Source organism: Callorhinus ursinus, unplaced genomic scaffold, assembly GCF_003265705.2.
Source record: "Callorhinus ursinus isolate GAN/ISIS: 27379988/994484 unplaced genomic scaffold, GSC_fseal_2.0 scaffold6, whole genome shotgun sequence".
Classification (NCBI taxonomy): Eukaryota; Metazoa; Chordata; class Mammalia; order Carnivora; family Otariidae; genus Callorhinus; species Callorhinus ursinus.
In genome coordinates, this window is record NW_027397068.1 from 24,659,828 (window position 1) to 24,669,473 (window position 9,646).

Genomic DNA, 9,646 nt, shown 5'->3' on the forward strand with positions numbered 1-9,646 from the left:
GCTAAGTGAAATAAAGTCAGACTGAGAAAGATAAATACCATATAATTTCACTTATATGTGGAATCTAAAAATAAAAAAAAACAGAAACACTCATAAGTACAGAGAACAAACTGGTAGGGAACAAACTTGAAGGGAGGGGAGTAGTGGATGGACAAAATAAATCAAGGGCATTAAAAGATACAAACTTCCAGTTATAAAATAAGTCAAAGAGATGAAAAGTACCACAGAAGAAATATAGTCAGTAATATTGTAATGACATTGTATGATGACAATCAGTGACTATACCTGTGGTGAGCATTGACTGATGTATAGGATTGTCAAATCACTATGTTGTACACCTGAAACTAATACAACATTGCATGTCAATTATACTTCAATAATTATTTTAAGTTGTAGCTTTGAAATCATGGAGGAGAAGAAATAGTTTGGGACCCTGTTTTCTTTGGAGATGATTAACTGCTCTCACTGATGGTCTTGTTGACCATCAGTAAGCACTCTAAATATGTGACTGAAACAAAAAACGCATGAGTCGAGTAACTAAGGATGGAATGCTACTTCTTTTAACCCATTTTTGCCCACCCTAATTTCTTCCCAGCCCTTAGTTAATTTTTTACTCATTCTGAACAAGAAGGTAATCAAACAAGTGAGCAAAGAAGCCTTTGGAATGACACCCCTTCCCCCCTCACCAGAGGTCCCCAAGATGAGATCAATGAGAGCCCCGCAATAAAGCAACCTGACGTTACAGATGCGCCTCTGGACCACTGCCTCCTAGAACAGGATGAAACACTTCACAGAGCACTCCTGCTCTACCATGCAGAAGCCACCTTCCCCTCCAATTCCTCCGCGCTCCATCTAAAGGTAATCATAAAACCACACTACACTGAACTATCAGGAAGTGCTACATTTTTCCAGCAGAACATTATCTAAATCAGGGAGTGAATCTTTAACAAAGCACTGTTGTTATTTGCCTAAAGTGCACGCTGATAATAAAGTGCTTTGCATCTGTGCTGAAAGATTTCATTTAAGATTTGTTTACTCCTGGATGGACAGAACCTCTCTGTAGCATCCTTACTTAGAAGGGCTCTGGAATATAAATGAGAGCTAGGGGAGAAAGGGGAGCCAGCCTGAGCAGTGCTCCACTGGCCAGTAGGACTGCTGACTTCACCTCCCAGGCAGAACAGGAGCACGATCTACACTAATCGAGGAAGGGCCAAGAGGTGGGGTTTGAGCTCATCCTTAGATTCTGATTTGATCCGAACACTCATTCCAAAGCAAAGCTGAATCTGTGGAATTATGGGAGCATGCAGTACAGGTGAGATTAAAGCGCAGGGTTAGTCATTTGAAAATTCCCTCCTGAAAGAGAACAAAGGAGATGAAAAGGGGCTGATGTTTAGAACTGCAGCAGGTGCCTGGACTTGCCACACCAAACCCCTCCTCCTCTTGGGGTCGGTTTCTAAGTGCTACTGCGGCTAAACCACCACTCCTGAGTTTGCACTAGATGGGTCTGATGGATATGTGAGGAAAATTCAATGTTTGTAGCTTTTTAAAGAATAAAACCCCACAACAATGTAGGTTTTGTCAAAAACCGCAAGCTGTTCTGCTTGGCCATCAGAGCACCTCCTGCTCGAGGTTTATCGTTGCAGCCGAGCAAGTGCACAGACTGTGGCTGAGTAAAGAAGCGTCTGAAGCTCACCCGTTAACGACTGGGTTGGAAAGCTTTGAAATAGGACCCAGGCCAGAAGCTGTTATCTTTATTGTGCAGAATGACTGAGTTTGACTTCTGGATCACTGGGTTGGGGCAATACTTCAGCAAAGAAGCAAATGGTGCTGTCAGTGTGGAGGAAAAGAAGTCCCAGCAGCCTAAGTGTTAGCTAGGAGGCAATGAAGGGAGGGGAAGGAGATGCTTGTCAAGTGATGCAGATAATGGAGAAAGATAAGCCTTAGATCATAAATCAGCTTGCCGCCACCACCTATGGCTTTGAAAGGGCACCGTTGTTTCTTACTGTATCACGAGCTCATTAATAGAGTCGGCAGTCATTACAGGTGGTACAAGAGAGAACATAATCTACATATTAAGTAGTTAATCCTAGATTCCTCCGCATGCCGATTCTCAAATGCCTACCTTTCTAAAACACTTCAAGGGCACAGTTCAGGTTCATGTCGATACATTAAAGTTTTCTTCTGTCTATAAAAAGGATGCCTATTAGAAGTTATGATTTCAGTACAATTTCCCAGGCTGTTTTGCAGGGTAAACCTGTGACCCCTTGTCTGAAATGGAGGTGGGAACTTTTCCAATGTGAATCATTATTCCCGTTGAGATTTTGATGAAGTTAATGGACACAATTTACATGAAGGGCCACATTTGAGAGCTCTCCTTAGGGGTGGGTATGAATAATATTAACTTTTGTAATGCAAAACCATAAAACTATTCATTTTATTATCATCATAAATAAAATTGTATTAATAAAATTCTCTTATTTTGAAAATTTTTATGGCTACTGGGGTAGTCGGGTGACTGTTCCACATCTTTCTAACTATTGGTTGTCACCAACAACTGTGGACCGCCAGCTGGGTGGAAAGAGGACAGGCTTGGGGGAAGAGTTTACTGATAAATCCGAATAGGGCCTATGGTTGTATAGTCAGGGTACAGTTACTTAAATCTGGTCTAAATCAATGCTTTCCTAAAAAAGCAAGTTCCAGTAATGAACATCTTGGCACCTGGCACAGAAGAATGATGTGGAATAGCTACGGGTTCTCTGTGGGAGGAACCAGTTCAGCAGGGTCTCCCCTCTTTCAAACGCAGATTTCTCTCACCATCTGCAACACACTCAGTGGGCTTCCCCATGGGTCAGATTATATAGCTGCAAAAATTACGCCATGAGAATGACATTCAGGAGCCCTGATTAGGACCATCTTGGAGGATTTTTAAATGCATTTATTTTTCTCATTATTAAAATTACATGTTACTTTAAAGTAATACATTACTTAGGATTGTGAAAAGAGAGAGGGAAAATGCCTATGATTCTAACACACAACCTCTGTAGCCTGTTGGTGCTTGCTTTCAACTATTTTTTTTTCCCACTTATCTTAGAATTATCTCTCACTGTTGTTTATTCTTCCAGTAACACTGAGGAAATGATACATACTACTGTAACCTATTTTCAATGGAAAGTATGGGGGATGTAACAATAGATTTGTTTAATCAACAAGACCAAAGCACTTTTTGGGTGTTTCAGGAATTTTTCACATGTATAACCATTATGTGTCAATCATTTTTGATCATAAGATTAGTGAATGCTACATGATTATTTAGAGGTCATTAACTGGAAGCCATGCATGAAGCAGAATTCTGCAAATATTTTCAATTCTTATCTGGTATCTTACCAGAGTCTACTTTTTTCCACCACCCTCAACGCACATGCTTGCTTATTAGTGCAACACCCAGGAACTCCCATTTCTGCACATATCTGTGGAAGGAAAACTTCTTATTCCTTTCTCGCTCTATCCCTGTGTTCTGATGTTGGTATATTCCAACCCATCCTATTTCAGCTCTGCCTCCACATCCACTCATTTAAATCATTGTGTATTGAAAACTCAGTCAAGCCCAGTACTAGACACTTACACTATCAACCTAAATAAAAATCAACATCTCCTTGGTTTTTCCTGCATCAATTTTGATACAGTTGAGGATACAGGATCTTAGGCTGGCCTAAGGATTAGTGAATTTCTTCATTTGATTTTAGGAATTTAACTATCTAAATATTAATTGACTTAGTACATTGCTGAGGAGATGTTGAAAGCAAATAAGTTCACACATACAATATTGTGTTCTTAGGATCTGAAAGAGGGATTTGAACTCTGAAAAACTATTACAAACTGTGGACCCCAGAAAGGCACTTACTTGACTTTTTGAGGCTTTGTTCTGGGATGGACACTACCTGCCTAGTCAGCCCTCTTAGAAACCAAAGCAGATGAGATTCTCATTTGGGTCTGCCCGGAACAAACATCTATGTTAGTACCTAGAAGAATTCTTCTACTTAAGACATTACAAAGAAAACAGAGGGATTGGTTTAGATTAGTGAGATCCATATGTAATAAATATTCTACCTAAGCAACTATAAAATCAACTTCAGCGTTAAAATACACACTGTAAAATCCAATTTCTCTTCTCTAGGGGTCAAGGCCTTCCTGGGCACTTGGATGCTTCAGATGAGAAAAGTCCTGGATAACAATTTATTATATTCTTAGCTCAATATAAAACCTAGGGAGAAAATTAAGTCTATGCCTTGGGACTTCACATAGCCCTATTCCCAAATATAATGGAAATATATATATATATAGAGAGAGAGAGACCTATATATAGAGTATATATATAAAAACTCCCTGCCAGAAGAGTTATTCTAACAAAACATTCTAATTTTTTTGTTGGGAAATATGCAAACCTCTTAAAAGTGATGGGAAATATATTAATATTTGGTGAGGAATCCTATATAGTAGGGATAGTTACTGTGACCCTTACAAGGCTTATAAAGAATTTTTCTGAAGTCACACAGGTGGTAATGGATATAACTGAATTTCAAAATCTGGTCCACATGACACTGATATCCTTGCTCTTTCTAACCTATCAAAATGTCTCAGGAAAGGCAGCTCCCTTTTCTTAATCCCACACCATTCCCATCCTATGAAGGTCTTATTTCTTTATTCATATCACAAATTTTTATTTAGCACCTACCAACCAACTGTTGCGATAAGTATTGAAACCACTGTTTAACAATAATTGTAGGTAATTATCTTTATGTTTGCCATTATTCAAAATTAATATTTTAATATTTTTATTTCTGAAATATTCTGGTATAATGAATTATACATTAGTTAATATAATAAACAACTTTATCATCACTCAGATTTAACATAAGCAAATATTGTGCCACATTCAATTTTCTCTTATTCATTAAGAACTAGAATCTTACAGCTCTCAACCTCCATCCTCAGAGTTAGGCACTACTTAGAAGTTGGTATATATGATTTGCATGTATGTTGTTTTTATACTTCTATTACATATTTATCTCTAAATGTTCAGTTTTTTTTTCTGTTCTTCGTGGAATAGACCTTAGGGAGATCTACTCTTTTTAACCCTATAACTTCAAAACACTTGTCACCAGTTCCATTTCTGTGAAGGAATGAGCATCTATTTGCCTAGTTCTACAAACACTATTGTCTCTCTATAGTGAGCATGATGAAATTAGAGGTGGATATGAGATTGGATTTATAGAAATGGTGACCAGATATAGGGAGAGTGAGTAGGAGAGATTATAGAAGACTAACAGGTCCCTGGCTTGGCTTTTGTATTTGTAATGCTATTAACTGAGGCAGGAGAATTGCTAATAAGGGCAGGTTTTGAGGGGGAGGAGGCAGGGTTTGGAATACCTTAAATGTAAAGTGACAGTGAGACTTCTGGCTAGAAACAATTGAATTATTGAGTATATTATAGAAGGGATGCACACACATGTGTGTATGTGTTAAGTGTGAGTGTGTGCGTGTGTTTAAGGATAATAAATTTAACTCACATTATAACTTGAATGAACATATAAAATGCAGTTTCCTTATTTGATCTGTAGTTCAACTGGCTTTATTTACAAGTGCCATTTACTAAGGGAAGAGGTGGGTATAACTAAATGGCCCATCTGATTTTAAATGTTTTCCAATCACTAATTTAATTAACCCTTTAAGTTTAATTGTCTAGACTCTTATTTTTAGCTGTCCCCCATAACCCCTTTAATATGACATCATGGGTGTAGGAGTAGAGTGTTCATGTGACTTCATGGTAGGAGACTAAAGGGCATCCCCAGATCCATACAGCATTTCTCTGAATCTTCATGGTGTGGACAACAAAAGGCCAGAAAGCTATCCTTTAAAGTATGATTGGCCGAGTTCTGTACAGGGTTTGCCTGCCTATGTTGAGGCTCTTACCCTGTTATTGGAGGTCTACCTTCCATAGCAGTCTTCTCCTAAAGTTCCAACAGGGATGAGGTTAGCTTGTCTACCCCCGGTTGATCTTCTCTTTTATTTGAAGCCTGGGGTAGGGAGACCAGAACACACATCTGACAATTTTGCTACTTCCCCCCCTCTGCCTCTTCTTGCTTAATAAGACCCCAGGAGCAAAAGGGGTACTTTAAAAAATAAACACAAAAGCTACCTCTAATTTCCTTCCTGGCTTACCCTCTTACTTAAGCTTTAAGAATGGATGGGCTGTCTTTGCTATAACAGAGAGAGAACTCAGTGATTTGAGTCCCATAACTTAGACTAACAGTACTTTAACAATGAGTTAAATGGGGAGTGGCAGGGGGTGGGAGGAGGCTAAAGAAATTCAGCAAATCCACTCCTTCTACATATAATTTGACTTTCAAACCCATTTTCATGCAAAAACACCAGGCACCATACTTTTTTTTTTTTTTTCCTAATAGACTACAGGAAAGTAAGCTGTCACTCCATTCACAATGGGAATGGTTTGGAGAAGACTGGTATTGTATGTAAGAATGTTCTCTCTCATTATCAAAGAAATGGCTTCAACATAATCAAAATGGCAGAGCAAAGTTAATGACTTAATGGTGAAAATCAAAATGTTTAGGGGGCTTGCATGGCCCAATTGGCTAAGCATCTGCCTTCAGCTCAGGTCTTGATCCCAGGGTCCTGAGATGGCCCAGAGGGGCTCCCTCCCTCTGCATCTCCCCCTACTTGTATTCTCTCTCTCTCTCTCTCTCTCTCTCTCTCAAATAAATAAATAAAGTCTTTTAAAAAAATGCCTTAGTTTAATATTGCATAATAGTCGGCAGGAGGCCTGCTTCTCCCTCTGCCTCTGCCTCTCCCCCGCTCTTGCTCTTTCTCTCTTTCTGTATCTGTGTCCCAAATGAATAAAATCTTAAAAAAAAAAATTGCACAATAGTATCTCTATTGCATGTAGATTTGGAGTCATGAGTGAATAAGCAGTAAGCAGTGGAACTTATATGAAAAGACACATGGCAGAATACAGAGGGAGAAAAAAACAAGTACTGAAGAATACCAATATTTGAGCAGCAAATTGTAAGAGGGGCCAAATAAAAAGCAAAACGTTGAGGAACAAGAGGAAGGAAGAGAATGAGGAGTGAATGGTATCATGGAACGTTTCTAAAACGTTTCTAAAGGTCATAGTGCTACATGCTACACAATGTCAAGTAAGGTAATAAAACCAGTCCACTGCTTCTGAAAATTAAGAGGTCATTGGCAGGTTTAGCAAAAATAATTCTGATGAATTGGTGGGCTCAGAAAAAAATTTACTGGGCTAAGAGAAGTGAAAAAGTTAATACAGTAAGTTTCCTTTAAGAAAATTTGTTGTTAAGGGAAGAATACATATAGCATAAGAGAATGTAAGCAGAGGCTCAGGGAAGGTTATTTTTAAGAAAGAAAACTGTCAAGATAGGTTAAGTTACAGTGTAGTACTTAAAAACCCAAAATTCTGAAGATATATTTCTCTTGTAGAGGACATGTCCCATGCAAGTTGTCTGATATATTTATTACAGTCACTTAAGAGTCCAGGAAAGGGGAGGCTCAATCACCTTGGCTCTTAGGAGCTTCTAGCCATCAGTGAAACTCATCACCTCTTATTAGCCAAAGCAAGTCATACGGCCATATTTAACTTCCAAAAGAACAGAGAAATGTAACCATATGCTGTCAATGAATAGAAATTTGTGAATAGGCTTATTGACCACTGAGGGTAAGGGTAACTTGCCCACATACCAAAGCAAGTGAATCAGGAGGGAAGAAGAAGGAGAAGTTGAAGATTGACTAGAGAAAGGAATTAATTGAGAGAACCTGGTCTTAGAAGAAAGAGAAGAGAATGTAGAGCATGAGATGATGGGAAAGTGGGAGGACTACTTGTCCTTAGAGATGGGCAGGAAGGAAGTGAGGATGGCCATGAATGGAGATGGGTATGTGCAGGTCATATTTGACAGCATTTTTCTATGAAATAGGAAGCAAAATCAATGACTAGGTATGAGACCATCAGGGTTAGACTAAGGGTACTGATAAATTTGATGAAAATTTGGAATTATTCTAGCAAATGGAAGATGAAGCTGCTTAAGGATTGCATGAGTAATTCTGGTTCACAGCATGATTCCAGATGTTTTCAGTAGGAATGTTTAAAATTGTACCAATATGGGGAGCCTGGGTGGCTCAGTCAGTTGAGCATTAGCCTTCGGCTCAGGTCATGATCACAGGATCCCGAGATTGAGCCCCGCATTGAGCTCTCTGCTCAGCAGGGAGCCTGCTTCTCCCTCTTCCTCTGCCTGCCTCTTTGCCTACTTGTGCTCTCTCTCTCTCTCTGTCAAATAAATAAATAAAATATTTTAAAAAATAAAATAAATAAAATAAATTGCACCAATTTGGGTGGGTGTCTAATTTTCTCCAGTAGTGAGAGGGAAGGAGTGTGACCTGAGATGGTTAGATTGTTCAATGTTTGGAGATTTGCAGGCCAGGTGCAACAGACAATTAAGAGGATGAGAGTGTTAGGGACATTGGCAGGAAAGAGGCTGAAGGGATAAACCAGGAAAGTAGTTCATCAACTGGGAGGAAAGAAAACGTTGACCAAGTTCTTTTTCCTAATGGAAATTATGACTTTTTAGACTCCCTGATAAAGCAAATCCCATGGAAATATAATGACAGCTGTTTATAGAAGTCCAATTAAATCAAGTAAGATTTGCATTCTCTCTTTGGTAAACCTCCCAGAAGAGACTTCTAGCAAAACTACTCTGTCACCAGGAGTTACGACTATGAAGGTAGCTAATAAATCTACCCCTTTTGATGAACATATGAATGTGTCATGGGAGCCTAGTATATTTTATCCAGCAAGAAAAGATGGATTCTAGTAAACTTGGTTTGCAATTCTGAAGACATAAATCACTTTAAGAACAATCATTAGGATTAAAGACACCAACATAAGAGAAAGTCTGGGAATCATTTAACAAAAAACCTTTATTAGAACCAGGGAACAAATATAAATTCAGAATTTATTTTCTTTAGAATCCATATTTTTTTAAATAAATTCTGGATTGGGGGCTATTACACGTAGGAATATTTACTTTCTGCTTGAAAATTTCCAGAGAGAGGTAGCAATTGAAAACCTATCAAATCTAGCATGCTGACATCCAACTACTTTACATTTACATATCCAAGAATGTGAGGATTATCTCTACAGAGAAGCTGGAAAGCTGAGATGTTTTCAATGCTCTTATTCCCATTTTTTTTCCCTGGGTCACAGGTTATTTCTTCTGTTCCTTCAGTTCCAAACTCAACTTGAATTGGACACACTTTGTATTATCTTGTATCTCTTAAATTAGGAGAGGAGAAGTATTATATCTGGTGATAAAAATAGACCAGAAAAAGCACTGTAAAAAAGGCCAGCTTGGTCTGATCCTGAAAACTTCAACCAAAAATGTAAACTGTGCTTTAGTTATTGCCAGTAAGGACTGGATCAAGTCCAAAAGGAGGTAATTTTAATCAATTGTTCTTAGGAGGAGAGTCTATAACCTACTGGCTTGAAAATCTTTGAACAATAAGTCTTGTAGAGATATAGCAGACTTGCCAAAATTGCATTACCGCTTCAAACCATCAC